Source organism: Lithobates pipiens, unplaced genomic scaffold (genome assembly GCF_037356315.1).
Source record: "Lithobates pipiens isolate NorthernLeopardFrog02 unplaced genomic scaffold, aLitPip1_a1.2 Scaffold_23, whole genome shotgun sequence".
NCBI classification, from domain to species: Eukaryota; Metazoa; Chordata; class Amphibia; order Anura; family Ranidae; genus Lithobates; species Lithobates pipiens.
Window position 1 is genome coordinate 310413091 of NW_027507785.1, and position 21269 is coordinate 310434359.

Below are 21269 nucleotides of genomic sequence, written 5' to 3' on the forward strand. Positions count from 1 at the left end.
GTGCCGACATCGCGGGCGCGCTGGACAGGTAAGTGTCACTATTTTAAAAGTCAGCAGCTGCAGTATTTAAAAAAAAAAAAAAACGCGGAGTCCCGGTGGACTCCCGCTTTAAAAGAACGATATAGTGGTAAGGGCCATTAACAATGTGCTGTCTCGGTCCTTGAATAGGCAGTCATAAATATATGTAGCCTTACACCCTTGCCCTTAGTTAGAGTATAGTGGGGTCTGCCTGTCCCCACGCCATCTTCCCTGTCAGTGCTGGAGGTGTTCACACGGCAGCATTAGCATTGCCTGTCATTGAGGCAAGGCAAAAATAACGCTGCCTGCAGAGTTTGCCAGGCGTTGACGCTTTGCAACTGCCTCCATTCACTTCTATTGAAATGCACCACAAGCATGCCATAAATGCACTGTAAATGCATCACTTACAGTGTGTTTAAGGTTCGATTGCAAAGCATCAAGTGATCACTTCCGATTTTAGCCTTGTAAAAAAAACAAAACACATCTCACAGGTTGATTGAGGAGTGTTGTCTGACACATAATGAATGCCTGTACAACACATCCAAAACACTCATTAACGCTATAGGTAGCTGGGAGTACTAAGAGTACCTGGAGTAACTGGGAGTACATGGAGTAACTGGAGTAGCTGGGAGTACTTGGAGTACCGAGAGTACCTGGAGTAGCTGGGAGTACTTGGAGTACCTGGAGTAACTGGGATCACTGAGAATACCTGGGTTACTGAGAGTACCTGGAGTAACTAGTACTTGAAGTACATGGAGTAACTGGGAGTACTGAGAGTACCTGTAGTAGCTAGGAGTTCTGGGAGTACTTGGAGTGACTGGGAGTACTGAGAGTACCTGGTGTAACTGGGAGTACTGAGAGTACCTGGAGTATCTGGGAGTACTGAGAGTACCTGTAGTAGCTAGGAGTTCTGGGAGTACTTGGAGTGACTGGGAGTACCTGGAGTAGCTAGGAGTACTAAAAGTTCTTGGAGTAACTGGGAGTACTGAGAGTACCTGGTGTAACTGGGAGTACTGAGAGTACCTGGAGTAGCTGGGAGTACTCAGAGTACCTGGAGTAACTGGGATCACTGAGAATACCTGGGTTACTGAGAGTACCTGAAGTAACTGTGAGTACTTGGAGTAGCTGTGAGTACTTAGAGTACCTGGAGTAACTGGGAGTACTGAGAGTTCCTGTAGTAGCAAGGAGTTCTGGGAGTACTTGGAGTGACTGTGAGTACCTGGAGTAGCTAGGAGTACTGAGAGTACTTTGAGTAACTGGGATTACTGAGAGTAATTGGAATAACTGGGAGTACTGGGAGTAGTTGGAGAAACTGGGAGTACTGAGAGTACCTGGAGTAACTGGGAGTACCTGGAGTAGCTAGGAGTTCTGGGAGTACTTGGAGTAACTGGGAGTAACTGGGAGTACTGAGAGTACTTGGAGTAACTGAGAGTACTTGGCATAACTGGGAGTACTGAGAGTACCCGGAGTAGCTAAGACTACTGGGAATACTTGGAGTAACTGGGAGTACTGAGAGTACTTGGAGTAACTGGGAGTACTGAGAGTACCTGAAGTAGCTGGGACTACTGGGAATACTTGGATAAACTGGGAGAACTGAGAGTACCCGGAGTAGAGTACTGAGAGTACTTGGAGTAACTGGGAGTACTTAGAGTACCTGTAGTAGCTAGGAGTTCTGGGAGTACTTGGAGTGTCTAGGAGTACTGAGAGTACCTGGAGTAGCTAGGAGTTCTGGGAGTACCTGGAGTAACTGGGAGTGCTTGGAGTAACTAGAAGTACTGAGAATACCTGGAGTAGCTAGGAGTTCTGGGAGTACTTGGAGTGACTGGGAGTACTGATAATACCTGAAGTAGCTAGGAGTACTGAGAGTACTGAGAGTACTGAAAGTAACCGGTATAAGTATCTTTTAGTACCTTTAGTATATGAAATATTCTTATGTAATATTCCATCCTTACCTGATTGCAGTCATGATTTTTTTTTAAGATACTATAAATTGAATTTGCACAGACTAGTGCTGTCCATCTACTCCCTGCTGCTCCTAGAGGGCGCCACTTAGGAGAAAACGATCTCATCCCCCCTTTGAAGAAGCCCGGGTCTTGTGTTCGGACCCCACACTGGACATGATAATACGAATCCCTCCATTATCCCTAACAATCAAACAAACACCATCCTTCATTAAAATAAATCACCATGACAACAACGGGGTCATCCTGTGATCCCGGATTAGCGGGGGAGCGTATTTTCTCGGAGACGCTGTGAACGGTCCGGCGTCCTGGACTTCGGAAAACAAAACAAAAAACAAACCCGGCAAAGTCAATTATTTGGCTGGGCCGGTCTTATCGCTCATCTGCCAGCGCTAAATATGTATCAAAAGGAACACAAAGCATCCTAGCAACAGATTAAATCGCTAATGTTGTTATTCACCTAAACCCATTTTTGCATAATACCGAAAAACGGCGACGTCTAATTCATCGTCTGTAATAAAACCAGCCATCTGTGTGCACAATAGATTGGTATTTTAATTTTTTCTGTTCAGCCAGAAGCAAATCCTAATCAAGCCAAAGTCATTTGGAGAATATTCCGCAAGACAAATCAATTGCTGGGACCCTGTTAGATGGTGTTTATTTTAATAGGATAATGCATTATTAAACTTTGTGGCGGGGTGCGTGCCGCCGACGCTCTTCTTTGCAAAGAATACAAATAAAAGTTAATATAGGGTGCGGCATGATGGCGCACGTTTATGGCATTTCTCTCTCTCTCTGAGTTTCTGTAACATTTAAAGCTGAACCCCGGGAACAAAAGATTTCATTTAAATGTATTCCTCAATAACCATAAAGGATATAAATCCACCAAACGCCCCTTGCAAACCCAGATATTTTTGTTTTTTTTTGAAGCACACGAGGCTCTAATTGGCTTCAAAAAAGGGTGGGCTCAGGGCACAGAGCACTGCACCCTGAGCCCACCCAGTTGTGTGACATTAGCAAATTAATAATCGCTAATCTCTTTCTGCTTCTCCTCCCGGCCAATCAGGAAGCGGGTCCTGAGACCCAACTGGCCTTGGAGTCTTAGGACCCACTTCCTCTTTTGCCTGGAGGAGAAGCAATGGCCCCGGTTCTTCCCTTGGCAAGCTGGAGCAAGCCGCAGCATCGGCCACTGATCGCATGTCTCCCGCAGGGGAGTGGAAGGTTTGTTTGCCGCCCCCCCCCCCCCCCCCACAAAATATTGAGCACCAGCCGCCACTGTCCTCCATATACTTACCTGGCCCCATCTTGATCCAGCGATGTGCATGAGGGTAGCAGCTCTCTCGGCTCTCTTCCTCCTCATTGGCTAAGTCACCATTGGCTCCTGCTGCTGCTCCTCTACAACCAGCGGGGGGGCGGGGCTGAGCTCTGTTCTGTGTGTTAATAGACCAGGGATATGCAATTAGCGGACCTCCAGCTGTTGCAAAACTACAAGTCCCATCATGCCTCTGCCTCTGGGTGACATGCTTGCGGCTGTCAGAGTCTTGCAATGCCTCATGGGACTTGTAGTTCTGCAACAGCTGGAGGTCCGCTAATTCCATAACCCTGCAATAGGCAAAAAGATCAGGACTCAGGAGGGAGCACACACGAGTGCCTCCATAATAAGTGGCTTGCTATGGGGGCATCCAGCAGGGGGAAGGAGCCCAGAACGCCGGTTCGGAACCCGACAAGAGGAGGATTGGGATGCTCTGTGCAAAAACCATTGCACTGAGCAAGCAAGAAATATATTTGTTTTTTTTATTTCCTTTGGCATCACTTTAAGGCTTGATATGTTGGGTATCTATTTACTCAGTGCAACCTTATACATATTATTATACTTAGTACATTTGGGTGCCCCAACATTTCATATCCTGGTATGTCCCAATGTACTAGGTGGCACTGACAGGTGGCTGGCACTGATAGATGGCATTGATAGGTGGCGCTGGCACTCATAAATGTCACTGACAGGTGCCTGGCACCGATGAGCGACACTTATGGGCATTGGGGACAGATGGCATTTATGGGCACTGATGGGCAGGCACTGAAATGCCATGAGCAAAAGCTGCCTGCGACGGCCCATCTTGGTACTCCTTGCACTCGGCCGCATAAAAGCAGCAGCGGCCATCTTGTTGCACCCTGCCCGAACTATATGGGCTGGGTGTAACAAGATATCCGCTGCTGGCTTACTACGGCCAAGTGCAGGGTGTACCAAAATGGGTGTCGGGATGTCCAACCACCGACGTCAACACAGAGCGTCACTTCCGTTGTTCCGTCCGCTGACTTCCGGTTGCGCCGGATCGGAGCATTTGTGCGTGATCCCGATACTGATACTAGTATCGGGACAACCCTAGATTAGACCAATGAGACCTATTTATATTTTTTACATTCGTTTTCTGCTGCTATGATGTCCAGTCCCACTAGAGGCCGCTGGTGTCCCTAAGAGTGTTTTGGAGGGGTGGGGTGTTTGCATAATCTTTGAGCCTCATGCACACTGGACGTTAATATAACGTTATATAAAAATGTAACGCTTTTTTTTAGCGTTTATTCATGTTTTTCCGCATTAGTGGTTTAGCAGGGGTTTTTTTTTTTGAAGAAGAAAATTTTTTCTTTTTTATTTTTTTTTTCAGTGGGTCAAAAACGTTAAAAAATGCTGTTGAGCGGTGTTTTTTTGAGCGTTTATAAGCATTAGAGCATTTTTACAGCTGAAAAAACGTCTCTCAGAACCCACTTGTTTTGGGTTTTTTTTTACTTCTCAAAAATGCCACAGCCCAAAACCACGGATAACAGCCTGTGTGTGCATGGACACATAGGATAACATGATGGAGAGTTTAATGACTGCAGAAAAAAAAACGTCTACGGCCCAAAACAGATGCTGTAAAAAAAGCCAAAAAGCGTCCATTGTGCATGATATCTCAGGCTTAAAAGGATTTTTCAATCCGCTCGTGCAGCGAAAAGGGTTCAATCCGGATATCTTCGGTCTGGTGTTGCTTACATTTTGGTGGGGTCTACTGTATAGGAAACCCGGCCTCTGAAACCCAATGCATCTATCGCTGCAGTCCGTGTAGCCAGGAAGCGGCTGCAAAGTGGTAGCAGGAGATCAGCAGCACTAAGATGTAACAGACAGCCGTGTAGATGCTTAGCAAGTGTAAGTGAGTGCTGGGTGCCGGGATGAACGAACGCCTGTGCTCGGCCAATCAAGGTGCCTGAGGGGGTCCTAATCCCAGAAGACGACAGAAAAGAAATAGAAGCACCGGTGGTATCATGACGATGGTGAAGTCTGCAGTGCTGGAGGGGGGGGAGGGAAGGGGGGTTAGATTGCCATAATGTGAAAATACGCTGAGCATACTTGTTCATTATGACAAAAGCTCCTGGAGGGACCTGAAAGCTTAATGCCGCTTTAATTAAAAAATGATTTTGGATACACAATGCTTTAGCAAAGTAAATGTCATTAGATTAGGGATCATATAAACAAAAAAGAATAAAATGCATTTTTTTTTTTTTTTCATTTGGTAAAGAATTCATTCCGTTTCCTCATACTCTGTGAACTCCAGGCAAGCCATGCCCCCCCATGTATAAGTGACAGGTACTCTTTAGCTGTGACATGAGCGGCGTGCTGGGATGTTGGACCACCGGGACAGATTATTTATAGCTTAATATATCTGTTTGCCAACTGCAAATGTGTGGCAGCTTGAGCCAAGCGAGCTAATGAAATCGCAGTGGAAGCGTTTGGGGAGAGACGGGAATTGATCCAAAATTCGAAGAGTGGGGCTCTCAGCGTTCCACATGGGACGGAAAGAAGCAGATATGGGGGGGGGGAGTTGGCACGAGGGGCGCCGGAGGGGCACAGCTACATCCCAAGACCCATTAACATCATTATTCTGTGTTAAGCAGATGAGAGGCAACATGGCGATTGCGGAGGCTGGAGGACCCATGAATCACCATTGTACTGGCTGTGCCCGCGTTTGACAAGAGGCTGAAGGGATGGCGCGCTGCCCAATAAAAATGGATGGAGCTGTCTATCCTATGGAGGAAAGATGGCTGCGGTTTGCCAGTGGCACGCAATGCATGTGAATGAACTGGAATAATTGCACTTAAAACGAAACTCCCGGCATTAGGCATTCAATTAATATAAAGGATATTAAAAATGATTTAATGCGGAGTTCCAACTGTTAATTTTTTTTTTTGATGAATATCTTTTGTTTAAAAATCTTATTTATAGCACTCACATTTCTCTGATGAATCTATGAATGAATCTATGAATGTACTTTAGTGGGTTAGGTCACAGGATCCAGTGTAGCAGCTAAAAAAAATAAAAAAAAAAAATAAAAGCTGAACAACACTTGTGATTACATTTTGAATCAATTAGAACAATAATAAATAACAATGAGACCTATTTGTATTTTTTTTTACATTAAAGCGGGAGTCCGCCGTTTTTTTTTTTTTTTAAAGTCAGCAGCTACAAATACTGCAGCTGCTGACTTTTAAAATAGTGACACTTACCCGCCCAGCGCGCCCGCGATGTCGTCACCTGAAGCCGATCTCTTAATCGTCTCTCGGGTGCTGCCGCCGCCATCTTGGGTATGGGAATCAGGAAGTGGAGCCTTTCGGCTTCATTTCCCGGTTCCCTACTGCGCATGCGCGAGTCGCGCTGCGCAATAAGGATGGACCCGCTGCCTCTGGGATCTGTGTGTTTCCCAGCAGGCAGCGGGAGACTTTCGGAAAGGGGCGTAGATTCACGTCCCTTTCCGCAAAGAGCTATCCCGGAAGAGGGTGCAGATACCTGTACTGTACAGGTACCTGCACCCCCCTCCCCCCTGAAAGGTGCCAATTGTGGCGCCGGAGGGGGGGAGGATTCCAATGAGCGGAAGGTCCATTTTAGGGTGGACCTCCACTTTAAATAGTTTTCTGCTGCTATGATGTCCAATCCCACTAGAGGCCGCCGGTCTCTATTAGATAATGATATTTACAGGAGATCATTTGAACAGCTTGCTATTGCAATGTTCAAATTATGTTGAATGGATTGCTCCCATGATTGCTAATAAGCTTAGCTGATTTGGATTTTTCTGGGATCATACTTTTTAGTAGACATGTGCAGTTCTTTTCGTTCCGAATTAGTTTTTTAAACAAATTTTGACAAATTTGTTCACTTGGAAATAGACAAATTAATGAAAAAGGATTTGGGCCATTTTGTTTTAATTTAATTGCAGTATTAGAGGGGGATGGGTGATTTTTGACAGATAGAGAAAGGATGCGCCCAGAGATCAGTTTTAAAAATACCCAAGAGTGAAGAAGGATTAGAACCTCTGTGGGGATTTTATCGCTGTCTGCGCTCCCAATGGGGCAATTCTACCTTCTTTATTTGCCCCGGTTTCCATTGTCACTGGGATAGAAAGTGATGGAAACAATGTTACAGTTGCCATCAGAACAGAGACAGATGGGGAATATTTCAGTAGGGACAACTGTTCTGGTGACTACTGATCACATTCCCAAATATAATAAAAACATTTGTATAATTTTCCGTTGAACTGATTCGGGGTGCATAATCTACCTGATGAATTGCCTTATTTTTAATCTTGGGATATATCATTCAAGGCTAAGCTGAATCTTAAAAACCCCAAAAAGAGCCATGATTAGACGCTGTAATGATGACTCTATCCAATCATGGTTCACTGCTCTTAGTCCCGCCCCATGCTAAATGCAAAAGTAACTAAACTAAAAGTATTGTGATATCGGCGTGGAGAGAGATATAACAGGGCTCTCTTCAGTGCTACTAGACAGTTAGGCCGCGTATACACGGGCGGAATGTCTGCCCAACTAAGTCCGTCAGACAATCCGACAGACAGTCCGTCCTACTTTCGAATGAACGGACTTGACCACACACGATGAACAGACAGTCCGCCGAAAGCTTGCGCGATGACGTGTACAGCACGTATGACGGGACTAGAAATACGACGTCCAATACACTGCAATGCAACCTTTCGCCGTGTAAATCCTTTCTGAGCATGCGCCATACTTAGTCCGTCGAACTAGCCTACTCACGAGCGGACTGTCCGCTGAAACCAAGTTTGGACGGACAATATTACGGAAATTCCGAAAGACTTAGTCCGCCAGACTGTCCGCCGAAAAAGTCAGCTGAAGCCCACACACGAGCGGATTGTCTGCTGAAACACGTTTCAGCGGACCAAGTCCGTCAGACAGTCCGCCCGTGTGTACGCGGCCATAGTGTGCTATAGTGTGCTATTCTGATTCTATTGTCAGCTTTCTGTAGAATATCAGTTTAGTGTGAATCTAGTGATAGTTCAGTCAGTGTGAGTGTAGTGACCACCATTCATCTTTACATTAGTGTGAATCTAATGATAGTTCAGTCAGTGTGAGTGTAGTGAGTGACCATTCATTTTTACTTTAGTGTCAATCTAGTGATAGTTCAGTTAGTGTGAGTGTACTGCACGTTTAACGCTGTATATTTCAGTATGTTAAGTGTCATTTAACGCAATATATTTCTGTGCGTTAGTGCATGTTTAACGCAGTATATTTCAGTGCATTACTGCAAGTTTATTGCAGTATATTTCAGTGGATTACCTTCAGTTTAACACAGTATAGTTCCATGCGTTACTGCAAGTTTAACCCTGTATATTTCAGTGCATTAGTGCACGTTTAACGCAGTATAGTTCAGTGCATTACTGCAAGTTTAACGTGGTATACGTTAATGTGTTACCTTCCATTTAACGCAATATAGTTCAGTGCATTACTGCAAGTTTAATGCTGTATATTTCAATACGTTACGTATCGTTTAATGCAGTAGATTTCTGTGCATTAGTGCATGTTTAACACAGTATATTTCAGTACATTACTGCAAATTTAGTGCAGTATCTTTCAGTGCGTTACCTTCCATTTAACACAGTATAGTTCAGTGCGTTACTGCAAGTTTAACACCGTATATTTCAGTACACTGTGTGTTGTTTAACGCAGTAAATTTCTGTGCATTAGTGCACGTTTAACGCAGTATATTTCAGTGCGTTACTGCAAGTTTATTGCAGTATATTTCAGTGCATTACCTTCCGCTTAACACAGTATAGTTCAGTGTGTTACTGCAAGTTTAACTCCGTATATTTCAGCACGTTACATGTTGTTTAACGCAGTATATTTCTGTGTATTAGTGCACATTTAACGCAGTATATTTCAGTGCTTTACTGCAGGTTTATTGCAGTATATTTCAATTTGTTACCTTCCATTTAACACAGTATAGTTCAGTGTGTTACTGCAAGTTTAACGCTGTATATTTCAGTGCGTTATTGCACGTTTAACACAGTATATTTCATTGCTTTACTGCAAGTTTAACACTGTATATTTCAGTGCGTTACCTGCCATTTAACACAGTATATTTCTGTGTGTTAGTGCACATTTAACACAGTATATTTCAGTGCGTTACTGCAAGTTTTTTTTTTTTTCAAATCTCTTTTTTTTTCAATAAAATTATATATTACAACATATACTTTTCACTTCATCTATATTCCACTTTCGCAGGAGCTTCCACATAACTCTTATTTACAATACCTGTGTATCGCAATAAAAAAACAGGAAAAAGATATAGAAAAATACACACATTCTTCCCCCTTAACCTCGTGTCATGGTGTGGTTTGTTGTACCCCTTCATTTTCTTTAGCTATGTTTCGTTACTTTCTTCCTACATTTCTATATTTTCCTATTCCAGTTATTTATTCCTTAGATTGTCAGAGGCCGTTGTAGGCTCTTCTATCCAGCTTAACCAAACCCTTTCATATTTTCGTTGATGTCCTCTATTGCAGTATGTTTCTCTATACAAAGGCAGGTTATCATTTACTAAATTCTTCCAAAAAGCTATTGAGGGAGCCTCTGTTTTTTTCCAGTTCAATGCTTTCGCTTTTCTTGCATAGAAAGCAATAGGCTTATTTCTGTTCTCTTTGTTCTAGTAGTAGAAATATTATTCCCCATCAAACCCAAGAGACAGGTTCCTATTTCCTGTTCCAAAACAACTCATGTCACTATAGCAATTACATTTATGACCCTTGTCCAAAAAATAATGATATCGGGGCAGGACCAGAATATATGGATAAAATCTCCTGGAATATTTCCACGTCACCAGCAATTTTGAGAATTCAGTGGACTTATTCTATGTAATTTATGTTTACAAACGATTTTTATTATTTGTAAGGTCAGAGTATAAAACAGTTAAGCGAATTCTATGTAATTTATATGGTGTATAGTACGTTCTGTGTGTTATCTTAAATTGTATAAGTTTATCTCGAAGAAAGACCAATATCTGAAAGGGGAATCCCCATATCTCCTCCCAATTCTCCTTTTCTAGTTCCGGAACATCATTTTCCAACATGCTCGAAGTTTACTCATATCCGTCAGTAATACTCCTTCTAAGTGGGTGTATAGTACTGAAGTAGGTTTCTTTTCCATTCTCCTTCTAGTTATCTGCTCCAGCCCAGATTCCTCTAGTTGCGGAAAACCCTGAGGAAACTGGGCAGAGAGAGCATGTGCAATTTGCATATATCTAAAAAAAAATCTTCCTGGAATATTCCAGTATTCTATCATTCCTGCAAAGGGTATCACCATTTCTCCTTGTACTACCTGAGATGGCTTTTTAACCTTAAATCTGGTCCAGGCTCCTGGATCTTGGATGGATGTTAATTGAGGCAGCTGAGGATTCCTTCACATTGGGGTATTTGGAGATAAGATCACCCTTGGAGCGTTTTTCCCACACTAAACTTGCTCTCCGTGCCTTTAAAGTTGTTACCATTGAGGGAGTCAAATCATATGAAGATTTCAAGCCTCAAAACAGCAATGCCTGTAATTCTTCTGTGGAATGTAAGGCCGCGGGCGGACTGTATGGCCTACTTAGTCCGTCATACAATCCGATGGACAGTCCGTCATACTTTCGAATGAACGAACTTGACCACACACGGATGCACAAACAGTCCGTCGAAAGCTTGCGCGAGGACGTGTACAGCACGTACGACGGGACTAGAAATAGGAAGTCCAATACACAGCAATGCACCCTTCCGCCGTGTAAATCCTTTCTGAGCATGCGCCATTCTTAGTCCGTCGAACTAGCCTACTGACGAGCGGATTGTCCGCTGAAACCAAAGTATGACGGACAGAATTTAGAAAAATCCAAAATACTTAGTACGCCAGACTGCACGCTGAAAAAGTCCGCTGAAGCCCACACACGAGCGGACTGTCCGCTGAAATGTGTTTCGACGGACTAAGTAGGCCATACAGTCCGCCCGTGTGTACGCGGCCTAACACCGCTGCCTCCAACATTATAGCAGGATTATATCTGTCTGGATTTAACCATCCCCCTGCCGATACCAGCTGTGCTGCCAGGTAATATTTATGAAAGTCTGGAAAGGCCAGTCCCCCTTCTGCCAACCAGTTCTCCTTGTGCGCGTTACTGCAAGTTTAATGCCATATATTCCAGTGTGTTACTGCAAGTTTAATGCAGTATAGTTCAGTTAGTTACTGCAAGTTTAAACGCTGTATATTTCAGTGTGTTACACGCCGTTTAGCGCAGTATATTTCAGTGAATTAATGCAAGTTTAACGCTGTATATTTCAGTGTGTTACTGCATGTTTGACGCAGTATATTGCAGTGCGTCAGTCACCACTTTCCATTGATTAAAGTGCATTCACGTACACATTTCCACATCTTTATCACATTTTGTTAATAAGCTATCCCCTCCCCATCATGTCTGGGTGGACAACAAGCAGAGGCAGACGTTCCCATGGTACTGTGAGGGGGCCAGCAGCATCTGTGTCCACAGGCAAAGGTGGACATGGTCAGTCCTCAGGCAGGGCATCATTTCCTCTGTTTAGTTATGTTGCCCATGCTATCCAGCCACACCATGCAGAGGAGGTGACTGGCTTACTAACCCATCTTCATCCTCCATCACCCAAGCAGAGACTAGTGTGCAGTCCACTGCAGCTGCCAGAGGGGCTAAACCTGCCTCCTTGTCCACAGCTATTCCCACCATAGCCCCATCATCAGGCATGGAGAAGTTAGCTGAGTTATTTGAACACAGCAGCAGCCACTTGCTCCTTGATGATGCACAGCCATTCCTTGATTCAGATGTTGGTTCTGAAGTTGAGGAAGGCAGGAACATGAGCCTACAGAGAGGGGAGAACACTGGTACACAAATTGGCAGTCATGTTTCCCCAGCCACAGCGTATTGCAAAGTTGTCTCCAGTTGTAATGAGGATGGAGGAGATGATGATGATGAGGTCACTGACGTGAATTGGGTTCCTGGATAGAGGAGAAAAGTGAGTGTGAGGCACAACCCCAACGAGGCAGCAATCATAGAAAAGTAGAGAGCAGCCACCCTATTCCATCACATTGTGGAGCTGTTATCTCCCAGCCCACTTCCCAGAGCTCAGCTGTCTGAGCCTTTTTTAGCACATGTGCAGCCAATCGCACTGTTGCAAATTGCAAAAAAAATTTCAAGCACATCAAGCGTGGCAAAAACACCAGACATTTTTGTACCACATGCTTGACAAGACATTTAACCTCCCACCACTCAGTCCATTGGCAGGAGCACTTGAAAGTCACACAAAAGGGGTGAAATTCTGTTCCTCCTCCTTACTCACCTCAGTCTGCCCCCCGCTATACCTCATGACCTCTCAGCGGCCTCCACTGACAGGGATAATGGTATAATGCAGGGTGTCCCAGGTCCTTGCAGCACATCTACCAGTAGCACACCACCAGATGTAAACTAAAATCAGCAAATTTCTCTGCCCCATCTGCTGCACGGAAACAAAAATACAGTCCCTGCACCCACATGCCCAGCATCTAAATGCAATCTTGTCGAAGCCTGCTGACTCTACAACTTCTGCCTTTCCATCTGGTGGTTTCTGCCCCCTTCCATGAATTTGCAGAATGTGCTGTACCACAATGGCAGGTTCCCAGTCACTATTTCTTTTCACGTAAGGCCATTCCAGCTTTGTACCATCACATGGAAGGCAATGTTGTGGCATCGTTTGCAAGGCAGTCAGCCACAAAGTCCACGTTACTGTGGACACGTGGTCCAGCAAGCATGGTCAGAATGATATATTTCATTCACAGCACACTGGGTAACTCTGCTTGCAACTCGGAAGGATGCAGGACAGGGCTCAGTGCTGCAGTTTGTTGTGCCCCCCACATCCCCATACAGCTAGTGGTGATAATGTGAGATTTGTCAGCTCTAACTTCTTCCTCCTCCATGCCTTTCTCTGCTAGAATTGTCCTAGGAACCACAAGTACACCTTAAGTGTTGAAGGGGCTATTCCCAGAGTCAGGCTAAAAGGTGCCATGCAGTGCTTCCGCTGGAGTGTTTAAGAGACAGGAACCACACTGGAGCAGAGATTCTTGCAGCTCTGCAGGGGCAGGCCCAGAGGTGGTTCATGCCATGCCAGCAGGAGCCAGGAATAGTGGTGTGTGATAATGGCACAAACCTCCTGACTGCCCTTAGACAGGGAAAGTTGACACATGTGTCACGGCTGGCACATTTTCTCAATTTGGTGGTGCAGCATTTCCTAAATAGGTACCCAGGGTTGGAAGACCTGCCGAAGCAGGCCAGCAGAGTCTGCAGCCATTTCAGGCAGTCATACACAGCCAGTGCTCATTTGGCTAATATTCAGCAGGAATTCCACCTGACTGTAAAACGCTTGATTTGAGACATGCCCACCAGGTGGAACTCGACTTTGGCAATGCTGCAGTGGCTGCACATGCAGCAGAGGACCATCAATGAGTACCTGTGTGAGTATGGCACAACGACAGGCTCAGGTCAGCTCAGTTTTTTCTCTCCACGTCAATGGCTGCTCATAAAGGATGCAAGCACTGTATTGTCACCATTTGAGGGGGCCACAAGGATGGTGAGCCGTGACATTGCATGCTTCAGTGACACAATCCCTGCTATATTCCTTCTGAAGGCAGAACAGAGGGAGAGGAGGACTTCCTTAACTTTCAAGGCCCACTTTATGCAGACACCATTGTCCCTATGCCACAGAACACACAAGAGGAGAGGGAGGAGTGGGAAGAGGAGGAGGATTCTGACAGTTTTGGAGGCACTGAAGGAGAGGAAGACATACGTCAAACAGTAAGAGATTGTTTTCCATCCCCAGAACTTTTAGGGAGTAGTACATGTCTGGTAGGAGGAAGTTCCAGATACTATCATCCTCAGTGACCCAGAGGGGTCTGCTTCTCATGCCTCCGTAAATTTGCGGTGTATGGGCTCCCTCATGCTTCAAAGCCTGGACCCAAGAATATGTGGCGTAAAGGAGAAGGATCACTATTGGGTGACAACCCTCCTTGACCACTGTTACAATGGGAAAAGTCCCATAACTCATCCCATCCCCACAGAGAGTGCAGAAGATGAAATCTCTTGAGGACACCTTAAAGAGGGGTTTATCTAATGCTTTTCCCATTGGTCCAGAAAGGAGTGGTGGAGAAGTCGGTGGCCTCGGTGATGCATTTCACAATTTTTTTTAGTCCTCGCCGACCAGGGTTGTCAGCTTTTACATCCCATCGGCAGCATCTGCATCACATGGTGAATTATTATCTAGGGGCAAAAACAGAGATGGAGAGCTTTCCAGTTGATGATCCACTGGCTTACTGGGTCATGAGAATAGACCACTGGCCAGAAATTCCCCAGTATGCAATTGGGCTGCTGGGATGCTCTGCATCCAGTGTGCTTTCAGAATGGCATTCAGTGCTGCTGGAGGTTTTGTTACTGATAATAGAATGCGTCTGTCCACTGACTCTGTTGACCGTCTGACATTTATCAAAATGAGTCAGTCCTGGATTACCAGCATCTATGAAGCCCCTGATGCCAATGTCGCTGATTAATGCCCTGTACACACGGTCGGACATTCTGATGACAAAATCTGTCGGATTTTTTCCAATGGATTTTGGCCCAAACTTGTCTTGCATACACATGGTCGCACAAAGTTGTCGGAAAATCCGATCGTTCAGAACGAGGTGTCGTACACCACATACGACAGGACTATAAAGAGGCCAGTAGCCAATAGCTTTCGTCTCGTAATTTATTCTGAGCATGTGTGGCACTTTGTGCATCGGAATTGTCTACACAAGATCGGAATTTAAACGATTTTGTTGTCGGAAAATTTTAGATCCAGATCTCAAACTTTGTGTGTCGGAAATTCCGAAAAGTCCGATGAAGCCCACACACGATTGAAATTTCCGACAACACAGTCCAATCATACATTTCCCTTCGGAATGTCTGACCGTGTGTACAGAGCATAAGTGTTATTGGGATGTTGAATCTCTGCAGGAATTCTAGGCTGCCTAGCATTGTGGGTGTTGATTTCATCTGGAAGATTTTTTTCAGTGTAGATTTCATGGGCACCATGAACAACCAAAGACCAATTTTTCCACACCTGTTTGACAGGTGCATATCATTGCAATTTTTGACAGCAAGGCCAAATCTTGCTTTTCACCGTAACCTTATAGAGTGCCTCTATAAGATTACGGTGTGAAGGTGCCACCAACACCCAAAGACCAATTTTTCTGCACCTGTTACTGTAAAGTCTGTGCAAGAGACACCAGAATTTATCCAAAAAATCTCTAATATTGTTCCCAGTACACTACATTGTGGCCTCATCATACAGACTGGCTCCTCAAGCCGTCGAATACAAAAGAAAGAAAGCTTGCAGGGAAAATGTAATTTTTTGGGGCTTTATTAATTCAATTGTTGCTGCAGCAGCTTCTATACACAGTACAGATGTGCCATTTTACAGGTAGACTAATGGGACCCCTCAGGCACTATATTGAAAGGAATTTTTCATTTTTATGCTTTCAATTTAAACATCAATAAATCACTGTTCATTTAAGAATTGCGTTTTTTACAAACTTTTTTTTCATTGATATATGTCCCCCAGGGCAGTTCCCAGACCCCAATAACCACTGTATGCCCAATTACTTAAATATAAGCCTTCAAAACGGGCACTTTTGATTTTTCCAGTTCGAGTCCCATAAACTTCAATGGAGTTCCTTATTCGGTTTCCAACTTTCACAATGTTCAAAAGTTCTGGTGTGAACTGAACAGGGGGTCGTTTCGGCCCATTTCTACCCAAGATTAATGCCGCGTACACACGACCGGTTTTCCCATCGGAATAAACCCTGGAAGGTTTTTCCAACGGAGTTCCGGTGGAGTTCCGCTGAAACTGTCTTGCCTACACACGATCACACCAAAGTCCGATCGTCAAGAACGCAGTGACGTACAGCATGTACAACGGGACTAGAAAAAGGAAGTTCAATAACCAGTAGCCAATAGCCGCCGTCTCGTACTTGCTTCAGAGCATGCATAGTTTTTGGTCCATCGGAATAGCATACAGACGAGCGGTTTTCCCGATAGGAATTGGTTCCATCGGATATATTTAGATGTTCTATTTCTATGTCCGTCAGAATTAAAAAAAAAAAAAAAGTCTGATGAGGCACACACACAATCAGAATATATGATGAAAAGATTCCGTATGACTTTCTGTCAGGCCGCGTACACACGGGCGGACTGTTCGCCCAACTTTGTCCGCTGAACAGTGTTTCAGCGGACAGTCCGCTCGTGTGTGGGCTTTCAGCGGACAGTTTCAGCGGACAGTCTGACGAACAAAGTTTTTCGGAATTTCCGTAAAACTGTCCGCTGAAACTTGGTTTGAGCGGACAGTCCGCTCGTGTGTAGGCTTGTTCGTCAAACTAAGTTCCGCGCATACTCAGAAAGGATTTACACGCCGAAGGTTGCATTGCAGTGTATAGGACGTCGTTTTCTAGTCCCGTCGTACGTGCCGTTCACGTCATCGTGCACGGTTTCAGCGGACTGTTCGTTCATCGTGTGTGGTCAAGTCCGCTCATGCTAATTTTGAGCGGACTGTTTGACAAACTGACGAACAAGGTTGGGCGAACAGTCCGCGCGTGTGTACGCGGCCTCAGACATTCCGCTTGTGTGTACGCGGCATTAGGGCTGAACAGGTGTTCCCCCTCAGTTCCGCCTATCAGTGCAGCCTCATCAGTGCCCATCGGTGAAGCCTAATCAGCATACATCAGTGAAGGAGAAAAATTACTTATTTACAAAATTTTATAACAGAAACTAAGAAAATATATATTTTTTTTAATGTTAAGCCTTTTTTCATTTGCAAAAAATCAAAAACCCGGTGGTGATTAAATACCACCAAAGGAAAGCTATCTGTCTCAAAAAATGATTACAATTTTGTTTGTGTACAGTGTTGCATGATCGCACAATTGTCATTCAAAGTCTGACGGTGCTGAAAATTGACCTGGGCGGGGGGAGTGTCCTGTAGGCAGGTTAAGGGCCTGGTTGCCCACTTTATTAAATAGGGAAAAACTAAGCAAATGTTCAACACCAAAAGGTTGCTCACGCAAGGGTTTCAGCTGCACGCAAAACAGTATTAAGAAAAAATTCCGAGCTCCTGGCTCTTCAGTCAGCAGCAGCACTGCTCTCTCTGGTCTCCCCAACCATGGGCTACTCAGACTTGCTGTTTGTGCTTGCAGTATACTACTTCTCAGGCCCCACTCCTGATTAGGGTTACCCCTTATCCCTTTAAACCCAAACACATATGAATTACACAGGTTCTGAGTCTAATTTAATGCAGATAAGGCACCAAGTGAGTTTAATTACTACCTTAATCAGCCTAAGAACCTGTGTAATTAATATGTGTTCAGTTTTAACGGGATGAGGTGGCAACCCTACTCCTGAACTCATTTGATTGGGTTCTCCCAGCACCCCAAGCTCTCTCACTTCTTGGGAACACGGGACTTCCTCCAGGCTCCACCTCAACTTTCATAGTCTCTTTGGACCCACGTAGCTGCCCTGACTCTCCCAGCCCTATGGGCAAGAAGTCCCACCAACATAGGGTCTCCTCTCCCGAGCAGATCCCCCCTCCTGGCCAGGGAACAACACCTATCTTCACACACAGCCTGTGTCTCTGAATGGCAGCTATGCGCAGATCTGGCTTATAATGATCCTGGCCACCTGTGCACTCACACAAGCTGTAGACAACTAGCAACACCTGTACACCAGATTGAAGGTCCTGTCCCACCCAAGAGACCTTGGAACCTTCAATCTTCAGGCCCCAATCTGGATCTACCAAATCCAGAGAAAACATAGAGTACAGCTTTCTCCTTTCACCATAAACATGCCAGAGCTTCTCAAACTGCACCTTTGAGAATCCTGTGTCCTTTTTATTCCCATTTAAATAGTGGCACAGTGAAGGATTGCCCCAGGGGCGTAACTATAGGGGGTGCAGCAGTCGCAACCGCAACCGGGCCCTGTGATGCAGGGGGCCCATGCAGCCCCCTCTACATATGGCCGGCAGCAGCATAGGCAGTTAGGGGTACCAGTGCACCATGCACATGGGTGGCTGGAGGTGGAGGGTGACTAGCAGAGCTCCATGCTCGACTATCGCACTGGCTGCTGTTTAGTTGTGCATTCCCCGCATGACCTGTGTCCTCGGCCGGCTCCTCTCCTGCTCCATGCATTGCCGCTCAGTCCGATGTCTGTTCTCCCCAGCCAGAGTCCCGCCCCCTCCCCTGGGGACAGGGACCCCTTCTCATGTGGGGACAGGGACCCCCACCTCCCCTGGGGACAGGGACCCCTTCTCAGGGGGGGACAGGGACCCCCACCTCCCCTGGGGACAGGGACCCCTTCTCACGTGGGGACAGGGACCCCCACCTCCCCTGGGGACAGTAACTTCATCTGCCCTGGAGAAAAGGACCTCATCTCTTCTGGAACCCCATCCTGCTTAGGGACAGTCCCCCAATCGGGCACCTAAAAAAAATTAAAAAATAAAAATAATAAAAAAAAAAAAACTACTGATACCAGTGGTGGAACTACAGGGCTTACAAAGGTCATACCTGTGACCACGCCCTGGAGTTCCACCGCCGGACTCGGAGGGAAGGGCCCTGGCTGGGGTTCAGGGGGGCCCTTCATGGTTTCTTGCATCGGGGCCCTGAAGGTTCTAGTTACGCCACTGATTGCCCCTCATCCCTTTAAACCCAAACACATATGAATTAAACAGGTTCTGGGGCTAATTTAATGCAGATAAGGCACTGAGTGAGTTTGCATACCTCCTTATTCAGCCACAGAACCTGTGTAATTAATGTGTTCGGGTTTAAAGGGATGAAGTGGCGACCTTAGCATAGTGTCAATTGAGTTTCCATAATTGACATGCATACAGTCAGCATCAGACTAAGTATACACTGGCATTACCTCGGACTCTAAACGCTATCTTAAACTGCGTCCCATTGAGAGGCCCTTACCAAGCATTTAGTGCTTAGCCCAGAAGTCTCCTGCAGCCTGCCTAACACCTGCTGAAGCTTACAAAATGCTCGTTAAAGCTTTTGCCTTAGGGAGCCTTGAGGACAAGAGTTGAGCACCGTTGTTCTAGGGAATACAAATGTGCATGCAGAATATATTGTCATAAATAGCACACAATAAACAGTAAAAATAAAATGTTGATTTTATTTAATTCATGATCATTGCTTGGCTGCTACATTCTGGGGGAAAAAAAACACCAATGTAAATACAGATGAGGAAAAAACTGTCTTGCACAGTAACTAAACATGAATGTGTACGAAGTATAAATCATACAGCGCCACTTAGTGGTAAAATTTCATAATACAAGCAAACCAGGGCAAGAGAAAATAAAACTACCGCTACTAAACGTGTAAAAATAATAGGGAGTCATAGAAAAAGAAATGACTGAAAGCGGTGGCATCACTGGTTAGGCAGCTTGTCCATTCACTAGATACCAGTGACAGCGCTGAGAGTATAATCTATGCATTCATTAGAGACTGAGGACATCACTGATAATGCAGGAATTTTCCTTACCAAGAGAATGCAGCCTATCCATTCACTAGAGACTGGTGAAATCACTGAGAATGCAGCATATTTAATCACCAGAGACCGGTGACATCACTGAAAATTCAGCCTATCCATTCACTAGAGAGTGATGACATCACTGACAATGGAGCCTATCCATTCACTAGAGACTGGTGACACCACTGAGAATGCAGCATATCCATTTACTAGAGACCAATGACATCACAGAGTGCAGCCTATCCATTCACTAGAAATCAGTGACATCACTGAGAATGCAGCCTATCCACACACTAGAGACCAGTGACATCACTGAGAGTGCAGCCTACCCATTCTCTAGACAGCGGTGACATCACTGAGAATGTAGCCTATCCATTCACAAGAGACCGGTGACATCTCTGAGAGTGCAGCCTATCCATTTACCAGAGACCAGTAACATCATTGAGAGTGCAGCCTACCCATTTACTAGAGACCAGTGACATCACTGAGAATGCAGCCTATCCATTGACTAGAGACTGGTGACATCTCTGAGAATGCAGCATATCCATTCACTAGAGACCAGTGACATCACTGAGAATGCAGCCTATCCATTCACTAGAGAGTGATGACATCACTGAGAATGGAGCCTATCCATTCACTAGAAACTGGTGACACCACTGAGAATGCAGCATATCCATTTACTAGAGACCAATGACATCACAGAGTGCAGCCTACCCATTCAATAGAAATCAGTGATATCACTGAGAATGCAGCCTATCCACACACTAGAGACCAGTGACATCACTGAGAATGCAGCCTATCCACACACTAGAGACCGGTGACATCACTGAGAGTGCAGCCTACCCATTCACTAGACAGCGGTGACATCACTGAGAATGTAGCCTATCCATTCACAAGAGACCGGTGACATCTCTGAGAATGCAGCATATTCATTCACTAGAGACTGATGACATCACTGAGAATGGAGCCTATCCATTCACTAGAGACTGGTGACACCACTGAGAATGCAGCATATCCATTTACTAGAGACCAATGACATCACAGAGTGCAGCCTACCCATTCAATAGAAATCAGTGACATCACTGAGAATGCAGCCTATCCACACACTAGAAATCAGTGACATCAGTGAGAATGCAGCCTATCCACACACTAGAGACCAGTGACATTACTGAGAGTGCAGCCTACCCATTCACTAGACAGCGGTGACATCACTGAGAATGCAGCCTATCCATTGACTAGAGACTGGTGACATCTCTGAGAATGCAGCATATCCATTCACTAGAGACCAGTGACATCACTGAGAATGCAGCCTATCCATTCACTAGAGAGTGATGACATCACTGAGAATGGAGCCTATCCATTCACTAGAGACTGGTGACACCACTGAG